Raw genomic sequence first — 13309 nt, forward strand, 5'->3', positions numbered from 1 at the left:
GTTACAGAAGTGTCAATATCCTTCTGAGGATGTCTAGCTTATTTTTTAAGGACTTAAGTTTTTTTTTAAGTGTGTCAGTATTTTTAAATGTTTTATAGTTATACAGAATACTGGAGTTCATTTTGACACAAGCATACATGGATAGAATATAATTTGCAAGTACTTCCGCTTTCTTTCTCTGTTTCCCTTCCTCTACTCTAATGGTCTTCCATGTTTTAGTTATATTTTATTTTTTATTTGTATATGGGTGGAAAGCCCTGTGATATATCCATATTTGTACTTAGTATAATTTGGTCAATTTCATTAATTTCATTCTGTATTCCTGCTCTTTTCCCAATCCCTCCTCCCTCACTCTTTCCTTTCTCTCTTCTCTCTACTGATCTCCATTCTATTTTCATGGAATCCCTCCTTTTTAAATTTTTCTTCTTATTTTGCTCTTGCTTCTCATTATGAGAGAGAATCTTGGCCCTTGATGCTCTGAGGTTTATTTCACTTTGCATGATGTTCTCCAGTTCTATTCATTTACCAGCAAATGCTAAGTTTTGCCATTGTGTTTGTTTGCTTGTTTTCTTTTTCACAACACTACAGATCAAACCTAGGACCTTGTATACATCAAGTAAGTATCTGCCATGAACGTAAAATAGCCCTGTCAAGCTCTTCACTTTTGTAAAGCCTTCTCTGACAATGACAGCCAAAAATAGTATCCTGATTCTGTGGCTCAATCTGGAACATATCATTTGCACTATCCCTTTTAAGCCCTGTTAACTTTCTACCTTGCCCTATCACCCAGAGGCATATAGAATCCCTTAAATATAAGCTTTACTTGGCTCACAGTCTTCTGGCATTGAGTTCAAGACTGTGTTGGGTTTGTGTTCCTAATAAAGCCTAGCACTGTGCCCTGTGGATAGAAGAAACTAATAATTTTTTTTGGTGGTGGTGGTGGGGGAAGATTAAACTCAGGGGCACTCAACCACTCAGCCACATCCTTATTTAGAGACAGGGTCTCGCCAAGATGCCAGGTACCTCGCTTTTGCTGAGGTTGGCTTTCAACGCTCAATGCTCTTGTCTCAGCCTCCCCAGCTAGTGGGATTATAGGTGTGCACCACTGTGCCTGGCTAAAACCAATAATCTTAACATGTTTGAATAAGTGAATGAGTGAACAATTTAGAAGTAGCTGCAAATTTCAATGTTCTGTGGGGTAAAGATAAGACATATCTTGAACAAATTGCTCTTTTATTATTTTGAAATACATAAAGAAAAGATAAAAAGACCACAAGGCATTCACCTCTGTGTCATCTGCCATGAGATCTAGATGTATTTTCCATTAAATTTTATTTATCTGGTATGTTTTCTTCTGTTCCTCTTTTTCTTTTAAATTCTGTAACATTGAATTTCTTCACTTTCAATTTTATTTTGTATGTTGGAAAAATATCTCAACATTACTTAAATTTTGAAGGAAAAGTCATAATTCTTTAATCCTAATCTACCAGTTTTTTTTGTATTTTCTCTTTGATCTTTGTTTACAGTTCAATATGTTTACAGTATTATCTTTCTAGTGTATAAACAATTTTTTTATTATTTTATATTTTGATTTGAGGAAATAATTGTTGTCTGAGAGTTTTCTTTTTTTATATATATAAAAGATACATATATGAAAATTTGGTATTAGGAAAGTTAGTTTATTTTTACCTAATTATATTAGTAGTACATTAGGTTGGTGGTTATCCAAGTTGGCTGCCAACCTTTTTTCCCCACCTCAGCTCCATAAAAGTTACTTGCATTTTTGACACATTTTTTTTCTTAATTGGCCATTAAAGTTTAATGGACAATGACTGCTAAGACAAATTTCATGGTAGTAAAAGTATAGCTTTAGGGGTTTATAAAGATGTAAGTTTAACTTCATGCTTTTTATGCTTCCTTGCTCTATGGTGTAGAGAAAGGTATTTGTTAAAGCCTCAGTTTCTTTGTAAACAGGTTATGATCATTTATACTTTGAAAGATGTGGTGAATAAACACAAGAAAAACACATGACAAAGCAATTTAAGTTGTAGTTTCTGTAGTTCCTATTCCTTTTCACAACCACACCTAACTTTATTTTCCTAATTTTTGCTAACTTCTCACTCATCCTAGCTCCTAAAATCATATATTTACAGAGCAGCTGATACAATATATCAGTTGAACAGATGATATATGTAGTTCTGTTCAAATATTTTTTTTCTTTATGAATACATGGAAGAATTACATTAAAGAATATAACCCTGGCAACAATTTAAAACTTCATGACCATCTTTAATAACAACAACAGAAGCAGTAAAAACAATCACAAAACCATTTTACCAAAAGCTTATTATGTTGAGGAAATTGCCTTAAATAGTCTACATGTATTATTTCTAATACTTAGAAAAAAATCATAAAGTAATCACAAGCTCATGTTTTAGAAGAAGAAACAGATTAATATGGCCACAGCTGAACAGAATACAAATGCTAGAGAGCAGGTCCTTTTCAGAAACCCACACGTTCTACCCAGTTTACTCCATTTCACCCTAATAAACATTGGAAAATCAACCTAGAGTATAGGACTTCACTGAAATAATTTACTGAAAAATGAATACAATTTCTCTTTAAAGATGTCTATAGTAAATGACAGGTTTATAAATTACACACATAAACACATACACAAAAACACAACTCATTTGGTGTTTTGAGCAACTAGTTATCAGAAATGAAGATTCAGGAGACATTAGCGGCAGTGTTAATTCTATGTTTCTCTTCACACAATCCTGATAACTTTATGAACAATTTTTGGAGAACTTATATTGCCATTGGAGACATGTGTTGACAAAAGGCTAAGAATAGAGAACTGATTTCCTTGGTTTGGATGGTATTACATGCAAGAAGCGGGTCACTCCATCCAAATGTGTAAAACCATAAGGAAACATGTAGATTCTTACAATGTGAGTCTAGAGGGTGATTGACAGTCAGACAACACTCAACCCAGTGTCTCTCCTGATATTTTCCTGAGATGCCCACTTTTGAATTCTCTTTTGGCTTAATTTATGTTGAGGTTGGATTCCTTCCTGGGGAATAAATGGCTTTAGAACTCCATAGTATTCAAAACAATCTTGTCTCATCTGATGGTTTTCTCCTGTGTCCCACACAGTTTCCTTTTGTGAAGCTTATTTTTTGAAAATCCCCTCATATTTCTTGGATGTGAGTAAGGTTCCATCTCCATACCTGAACCAATCCCTGCCAGGGAAATGTTGTGTTGACCAGCAAATCTCAAGGTAAGAGAATGAATGACTGTGATAAGGAAAACAAGATTCACCATGGACCAATGGAGTCAACCTATCGATTGGGCACTACAGTGGTAGAGGGTTAATATTAGCTTCCCACATACTCATACTGTTCATGAAGAAGAAACCGACATTTTAAAGGTAATTACCAAGAAGAGGAAGAAAGTGGGTGGAAAGTGGATAGTAATATCCATCATCCTCTGTCCAACCCTCTTTCCTCAGCCTACCCACGCTTTCCAATGTGTATGTTAGCTGATATAGATGGTAGCATTGTGAATGTTCTTGAACAGATAATTAAAAAAAATCTTCTGTAATAAATCATCTCTCAGAAGATGCCAATTGAGTTATACATGGCTATTAAATTTTGATAGGACTCTATTTTTCTGTATGATTTTATTAGGTAAATATCATATATATTTGTCATTTTATTCATTGTCTTGAGATGTTTTCTCATTTATTTTTTTATTTATTCTTTGAATTGTTCAAAGGAGTTGTTTCATTTCCACATTATTTGTGAACTTTCCAGTTTTTCTTCCACACTTCATTCCTAGTTGGATTACAATTCAGTCAGGAAAGACGACTGTCATGATTTTAGTCTTCTTAAATTTTTAATGAACTTACATGCAATCATTGCTGAAGCATATAGCATAAGCACTTGAAAATAATGTGTATTCTGCTGTTGGATAAAATGTGATATCTAAATCTTTTAGGTACATTTGGGCCAATAGTGAGTGTTGTTCATATCTTCTCTTTTCTTATTGATCATTTTAGATTCTCTAACCATTATGGAAAGTGTGATACTAGCTTTATATAATAATGGTAACAAGTTTATATTGTAGTATTTTTTTGGTCTGTCTTTGTGTATGTATGTGTGTGTAAATATCTTAACTTCTAAACCTGTAAGGATGGTAGGGAAAGTTGAAAAATGATTTCTGGTGTTATGGTGTTATTATCAGAGAAAATTCTCTGTGGTTTAAGTCTTTTGAAATGTGTGATGATTACTTATGTTTCATTCCATGGGAACTTTTTGTAAATGTTCTCTATGTTTATAAAATTACTATTCATCTCCATTTATAGGCCTGGTCTTCTGAATTTTACTATTAGTTTGAATGATTTAAATCTTCTGTAACTATGCTGATATAATTTTTTTGTTTGTTCTAACAGTCACTAAGAGACATGTTTAAATTGTCTATTTGAAATTTGTCTCTTTTACATGTATATTTTGGTTCTTGAAGATATATTTTATCTATTTTAATTTAATGTGTATTTGTATCTAAAATTTTTCAGCTTTAATTTAACTTGAACTTTGATAGAATTTAAAAGTCTCTCCTTATCTGTAGTACTCCTTTACACCTTAATATTATTTTATTAGACATATAGCTATATCTGTTTTTATTTATTTATTTTCCTTTTTGGACCAAAATATACAAAAATGTACCCACTCTTAGAGTATACAGAGTAGTTTTACTGCCCTAAAAATCCTCTGTGTTCCACTTATTCATCCTCCTTTCCCTCAGCTCCTGGCAACCATTGATTGCTTTACTGTCTCTGTAGTTTTATCTTTTATAGAATGCCATAGAGTTGGTATTATACAGCATATAACCATTTAAGATGAGCTTCTTTCACTCAGTAACATGCCTTTAAATTTGCTCAATGTCTTTTCATTTTAGCATTAAATAATATTCTACTGTCAGAACGTACCAGTTCCTTTACTCATTCACTTCTTGGAATTCATTTTGAAATACATATCACTTCAAAGTTTTGACAATTACAAATACTTCCATAAGTATCTATACACAGATTTTTATGTAAACATAGGTTTTCAACTCTTTGTTGTTGTTGTTACTATATTGAGGATTGAATCCAGGAGTGCTCTACCAGTGATCCACACTCCTGTTCTTTTTATTTTTGAGACTAGGTCTTGCTAAATTGCTCAGGGTTGCCTTGAATTTGTGATCCTCCTGCTTCAGCCTCCTCAGTTGCTGGGATTATGAGCATGTGCCATCTTAGCTGGCTTCAGTTTTTTTGGATGAGTACCAAGGAGTGTTGATTGCTGGATCATATGTTAAAGTATATTTAGCTTTGTAAAAAATTGCCAAAAATTTCTCTGAAATGGCTGTACATTTCCAGTTCCCACCTTCACTGAACAAAAGCCTGTTTCACTACATTTTTACCAGTATTTGATGTTGTCAATGTTGTGGAATTTGGGCAATCTAATAGACATGTGATGTTTTCTCATTATTGGTTTAATTTGCATTTTTCTTAAGATACATGATGTGGAACAACTTTTTATATGATGTTGCCTGTATAACTTTCTTGGTGAGATGTCTGTTAAGATTTTTGGTATATTATTTAATCAGGTTGTGTTGTATTGTATAGTTTTAACAACTCATTGTATATTGTGTATAATAATCTTTGTTGCCTGTTACAAATATTTTCTCCCAATCTTTTTTTTTTCATTCTCTTGACAGTATCTTTCAAATGGCAGGCATTTTTAATTTTAATGGTTACCAGCCTATCAATTCTGTCTTGCATAGGTCATGCTTGTGATGTTGCTTGTAAAAAGTAACTACCAAATACAAGGATACTTAGATATTATCATTTATTTCTATCAGTTTTATAAGTTTGTTTCATTTTATATTTGTTATCAATTTTGAGATTATTTTTATGTGTTGAGTCATTTGTTTTTCACGTGGATGTTAAGTAATTCTAGCACTATTTGTAGCAAAGACTTCTTTGTGCCCTTTGCATTGTTCTTTTGTCTTTATTAAAAATTATTTGATTATATGTGTATGTGGGTCTATTTTTGGGTATTATATTATCTTGATCTATTTGTCTAGTCTTCCACCAAAAGTATACTCTCTTGACTGCTGTAGCTGTACAGTATGTCTTGAAGACAGATACTGTGAGTCCCCCAAACTTGTTGTACTTCAGTGTTGTGTTGGTCATTTTGAGTTTGTCTATATTATATTTTGCCTCTCTGTATAAACTTTAGAGCCAGTTTGCTAATATCGACAAAATAACATATTTATTTTTGGATTTTAATTGGGATTATGATGTACTATGAGTAAAGTTGGGAAGAAGAGACAGCTTGATAATATTTTTATTCTATGCATGAGCATTTATTTATTTAATTTATTTATTTTATAAGAGTTTTATAGTTTTCCTCATAGAGATCTTGTACACATTTTCTTAGATTTTTTTTAAATTTTTACCAGATTACTTATTAACATTTTATTCTAAATATTACAAAAATACAATTTATATACTAGCATATCACAAACATTGTTCCAATAAGAAGTTCAAGAGTATATTTGGGGAAATTTTAAGAAATGTGAATACTTTGACTTCCATAAGCATATCAAATGAAAAGTCAACTTAAAGAAGCTTTGATTTTCATTATAATTAAAAATGAAATAAAAAAGAAAATTGAATATATTTTAAAAATTACACAAGTAATTCTTGAACTTGTTCTCATCACTACTGTACATAGTCAAACAAATTACTCAGTTATCTAATATGAGAAGTGGTTCTTCACTTATATTAGAAACTGAGTAAATATTTGGTGAATAAATAAACTCTTTATGGATATGGATATACTATGTTGTGTTTTTTGAAGAAATTTTTTTCAACTAAAGCAGTAACAAACATACAAAATTCTCTTTTTTTTCCCCAGATTGCAAGCCTATAGAACAATAATTGTAAAATACTCCCCTTTATGTCTAAATTAATGTGCATTTATCAACATAGCAAAAACCAAAAACTTCTACCATGGAGCAGAACTAATTTTAAGTAATCTATTGGGCCTGGATCACTTGTGATTTGATCAATAAAGGGGGCATGTGACTTCTATGAGTTGATAACTTTGCCTATCAATAATTTTTATCTTTGGAGTCTCACTCTCTATCCACCCCAATACACACACAATTAAGTACATTGCTAAAATTGTAGCTGCAACATATTTTGTGCTTCTTGTAAATGTGGTTGTGAAAAGTGGATTCAGGATCTCAGTTCAGAAGGAGTCATTCTAAATAGGAAACAACATACTAATGTAACTCATAGGAATGGAAATGAGTTAATAGACCAGAGAACAGGGCAGAGTTTGTTCTTAATGCAAACTGAATAGACACACGTGATAAAACTGATAAAAATCTTATATCCCAGAGTCATATTCCTTAACCAGACCAAAACAATAGCTACATTTTAAATAGAGCCTTTCCAGGAAAACTACGGTTTTAGAATCCCTTTGCAAGGTTAAGGCCTGCTAAACAGTAGATTTAGCGCAACTAAAAGAGGAAAAAACACAACATGAAAGGTGACTACATTTCCAATCAGTAAGTCTTTGATGGAATTTGGCCTAGATAATGTAGACAAAGCAAATTCCATTAAGTCCTATAAGAAAGGTGTTTGTAATACCACTTCTTCGAGTCATGATGTAGCAGATCTGACGTTATAGAAGTCATAGCAGGAAAGGAAAGGGTCTACTATATATGACTTTGTTTTTCTTTATTAGTTAGAATTTATAATATTTAAATGTGAGAGGGTAACATAGATTTTATTTTACAAATTGAATATTAATGAGATAAAACACCACTGAATAAGCAGTGGAAATTCTAATATAGTAAACATCCAAAGTTTCAGATTTCCATGGACAGTTCTACATGGCTACTGTTTATGTGCTTAAATCCATATAAAATTTTTGTAAGCCTAGAATTTTACTTTTACTCAATTATCATTTTAATATATTTAACTTATGTTAAAAGAACACACCTTTGATGTACCTTATAGCTTAAAATCCACCAATTACAAATGCAAGCCTACAAAAGCCTCAAACAATCCTAAGGGTCCTTTCCAGCAAGGTATTGTACCAACTAGCAACTAACAGCAGTACTTCACCTAACCCACCTCCAGGATAGCATCCTTAATTTCTGGTGGGTCACTAGGTTCATTTCACAATTCACAAACTGTGACAGCTTGTGGCATCAAGAATTTGTATTATTTGACCCAGGACAGTTGTCAGCAACTTCCTTTTTTACAAATTCAGAAGTTCCTCTAATCAGAAACAAAACCAAAAACAGCCAAACATTCAAAATGTTCCAGCCTAAACATAAGGAAGGTCACATTTAAAATACACATATCTAAAACGAGAGCTGTTCAAAATGGCCTCAGGGAAAGTTGAACATCCTTCAGTATTCCTAAAGAGAATACAAATGTGCAAAAAACAACCTGAAGGGTTTTACCTGCAGAATCACATCACCTGTAGAGTACAAGCTGGGCACATCACCAACAGAGACTTAGAATGCTTGCCCATAGCCAGCAGCCTTGTTAAAAAAAAAAAAAAAAAAAGCTTAAAAAAACTTTTTAAATTTCTATTTAGTTATATATGATAGTATATTATGACATATTTATACAAACATGGTGTTTTTAGTCAGATTTTTTTGCTGTGTCTAAAAGATCTGACCAGAACAATGTTAGGGAAGAAAAGTTTATTTGAAGACTCATGGTTTCAGAGGTCTTAATTCATAAAAGGCGGGCTCCATTCCCCAAAGCTCGAGGTAAGGCACAACATCTTGGCAGAAGACTGCAGCAGAGGGAAGCAGCTCACATGGAGATCAGAAAGCAAAGAGAGAGATAATCAACTCTCTAGATACAAAATATATTACTCCAAAGCCATGTCCCCAGTGAACCACTTCATCCAGCCACACCCCATCTGTCTCCAATTACCACTCAGTTAATCCCATCTGGGATAAATCCACTGATTAGATGAAGGCTATAACCCAATCATTTCTCCTTCAAATTTTCTTGCATTGTTTCACATGTGAGCTTTTGGGGGATACTCCACACCCAAACCATAACATATGGAATACATCTTATTCTAATTAAGATACCAGTCTTCTGGTTGAAAGGGATATGGAGATTCACTGTGTTGTGTTTAAGTATGTATATAGGAAAACTTTATGTCAGATTTCTATTCCTGTTCTCCCTTCCTTCCATTCATTCTCCCTTGTTCAATACAGTGGACTTCTATTCTCCCCCTACCCCACTTATTGTGTGTTAACATACCCATATCAGAGAGAACATGCAGCTTATAGTTTTTGAGATTGGCTTATTTCACATAGCATAATATTCTCCAGATCTATCCATTTATTGGAAATGTCATAATTTTATTCTTCTTTATGGCTGAGTTAATATTCCATTGTCTATGTATACCACATTTTCTTAATCCATTCATCTGTTGAAGGGCATCTACATTGGTTCCATGGCTTAGCTATAGCAAATTGAGCTACTATTAATGTGGTTGTGTCATTGTAGTATGTAGATTGTAAGTCATTTTGGTATATACTGAGGAATGGGATAACTGAGTCAAATGGTGATTCAATTACAAAGTTTTTGAGAACCTGCCATAATGTAGTCCATAGTAGTTGCACCAATTTACAGTCCTACTACCAATGTATGATTGTATCCTTTCCTCCACATCCTTACCAATATTTATTTTACTTATATTCTTGATTGTTGCCATCTTACTGGAGTGAGATGAAATCTCAGTGTAGTTTAATTTGCATTTCTCTAATTTCTAGGTATGTTGAACATATTTTCATATATTTGTTGACTATTTGTATATCTTCTCTGTGAAGTGCCTGTTCAGTTCCTTTGCCCATTTTTTAGTTGAGTTATTTGATTTTTGGTGTTAAGTATTTTGCATTCTTTATATATCCTTCAGATGAATGCTTTATCTGAGTGGCAGGTGGCAAAGATTTTCTCCCATTATGTAGGCCCTCTGTCCATGTTATTATTTGCTGTAAAGAAGCTTTTTTGTCTTTTACCCTCCCGTTTATTGATTTCTGGTTTTATTTCTTGTGCTTTAGGAGTGTTGTTGAGGAAGTCAGTTCCAACATGATGGAGAGTTTGGTCTACATTTTCTTCTAGTAGATGTAAGATTTATGGTCTAATCCCTAGGTCTTTGATCCATTTCGAGGTGAATTTTGTGCAGGGTGAGATTAGGGATTCAATTTCATTCTATTGCATATGGATTTCCAGTTTTCCCAGCACCATTTGTTGAAGAGGCTATCTTTTCTCCAATGTACATTTATGGTGCCTATTCTAGTGTGAGATACTTGTATTTATTTGGGGTTGTCTCCGTGTCTTCTATGTTGTTCCATAGTTTTTATGCCTGTTTTGGTTCTTATACCATACTGTTTTTGTTATCATATCTCTATAGTATAATTTAAAGTCTGGTATTGAGATGCATCCAGCTTCACTTTTCTCACTAAGAATTGCTTTGGTTATTTTGGGCCTCTTTATTTTCCAAATTAATTTCATAACTGCTTCTTCTATTTCTATGAAGAACATCATTGGAATTTTAATAGGAATTGCATTAAATCTGTATAATGCTTTTGGTAGTATGACCATTTGACAATATTAATTCATTTTGACAATATTAATATTAATCAAACAACATGGGATCTCTATTTTTTAAGATTTTCTTCAATTTCTTTCTTAGTGTTTTGTAGTTTCTATTATAGAGGTCTTTCATCTCTTTTGTTAGATTGATTTTATTGAAGCTCCACCCTTACTGGCTTTATAAATTAACTCCTTTAACAGTGGACCATGCATTTGTCAAAATGTTACCATCTGTGTATCTTCCTTAAATGATAGATGCAAAACTTAAAGAAGTCTTCTAAATCTTATCTTCTAAATCTTATGCAGTGGAGAATAATATGATTTTCTACAGTGATTCCTTACTTGATAATGTGGTGGCAAAGTTTTTTCAGTCTGTTTTCACAATAAGATGTCACCACATTTAGAAGACCTATGACATCTTTGGGTGACAGATCCAGTGTGTCTCTGCAGAGTAACTGGTCAAAGGCATGATACATGAGGTATAAAAAATGGTCTATTTCTGGGCTGGGGATGTGGCTCAAGCGGTAGCAGGCTCGCCTGGCATGCGTGCGGCCCGGGTTCGATCCTCAGCACCACATACAAACAAAGATGTTGTGTCCGCCGAGAACTAAAAAATAAATATTAAAAAAAAAATTCTCTCTCTCTCTCTCTCTCTCTCTCTCTCTCTCTCAAAAAAAAAAAAAAAAGGTCTATATCTATCATGTCCTCCATGAATTCATATTCTAATATAAGTGGAACATGAATTGAAAAGTATTCACCTGATTTTCAAAACAACTTTATGGACATGAATTAAACATTTTAGATAGGCAGTTTTCGGTCTATCAGATTCTTTCTTCATTACATGAAGCCTTTGATATTGATTCCCAGAAGCACTTTAAAATGTATTTATTCAGTGACTCTTACTGCTGCTATAAAGTCTCCATGTTCTACAGATAGAAGGTAGTACTAGAAAGCCCACTTTGTCCTTGCAGAAGTTGGTGAGATAGAGAAGGATTACTGATTGGCCTCCAACACAGGCCCCACATGGACATCTGCATGCCCTGGGCCTTGTCAGTAGACATGTGGATGGAATGACAGGCAGGAATCCCACTACCCTTTATATTCCACCATGATTGGTGCTGGAGTTAGGTTATTTTTATTGCCAGTTTCCAACCACACATCTATGTAAGCTCCCCAGGAATAGTGCAAGCCCTTATCTATTCATGCTAGAGTACGTGCATAGCCACAATTTGTTTTACACACATGATCTATACGGTTACCAATCTCACAGGCCTCAGCTGGTTGCTGATGTTTCCTAAATATAGCTGACCATTGCCATTATAATCCCATCCAAGCACCTCACACTGTCCACGACTATCATAGACAAGATCTGACCATAGGCAATCAAATACCAATTACCCTCTTAATCAGTAAACAGTTGGTACGCTTTTGAGGAGTTAGTTGATTTGCTGTAGATCCTAATTACACCTGGTTACCATTGATATGGCCTGAAACAAACACCTTTCCATCAGCTGGTAGAGCCATTGTTATATGATCCTCAAGCTACTTCAACACCTGCTTGATCAAAAGATTGGTGCAGACATGGATGGGAGCAATCCCCTGGTTGGCGATTCCTTTCCCCAGCTGGATGTATCCATGTGACCTTAGGCATAGACCACTCCATCTTCAGTGCTGAGGAAAACATGGGGGCCAACTCCATAACCAAGTATTTTAATCTTTCCATTTAAGGATTTTAGTGTCTCAGTTACAAGTGTGATCTGGTTATTTCCACTTGTCAGACAATTACTGTAGTTCAGTCCAAACACAAAAATCTCATCATTGTCATTAATGTACAGAGATTCATTGGCTGAGAATGGCAAAGACACATGCTTTCAAAATAGATGCAAATTCTTGAGGGGAGAACAGAGTGAAGATTGGTCACGTGCCTACATCCACTATGACTGTGACTTCAAGCAGTTCCTGTAAACTAACATCTCTGTTTTGGTAAATAGATCATGATGAAGTACAAGTTGAGAATCCCTAATCCAAAATCTGTAAATCTGAAATGTTCCAGAATCTAAAATTTTTGAGCAATAATGTGACACCGTAAGCATAAAATTTTACACTTGACCTCACATGACAGGTTGCAGTCAAAACAGGTGCATCATATATTGCTTGTTTAGTATCTCTAAGGGGAAAAATAAACAAACTTCCCATCCACTTCATTTGTGATACATATTTTCCATGCAAACCCAGGTTCCCTCACACAAGAACAAAGGGTAATACAAGAGCACATGTGCAAGCCAGATACTCCAACAGTTGCTTTATCATATTACTCCTCAAAAGTGCGTACTGCATTACTAACTTTGCCTTTTTCCTTCATTCTTTGCTATGAAGTATAAAAATATAGTTGTGCATATCAAAAAGGACTGAAGACATCCCTGCGGTTGGCAGTGACAAGAAAAACAGAAGCATTTACATTTATCTATAGCAAGAATATAAAGATTTTTGGGAAACTGGACACTGGTTTAACAGTGAAGTGTCTTTTAAAAGAGCACCATGTTTGAATGACCAGTATACATAACCTAAAGAAACAGAAAATAAATCCTAATGCCGTATACTAAAATTGCCAATCA

The sequence above is a fragment of the Spermophilus citellus genome, assembly GCF_964194105.1.
Source record: "Spermophilus citellus genome assembly, chromosome: 13".
NCBI classification, from domain to species: domain Eukaryota; kingdom Metazoa; phylum Chordata; class Mammalia; order Rodentia; family Sciuridae; genus Spermophilus; species Spermophilus citellus.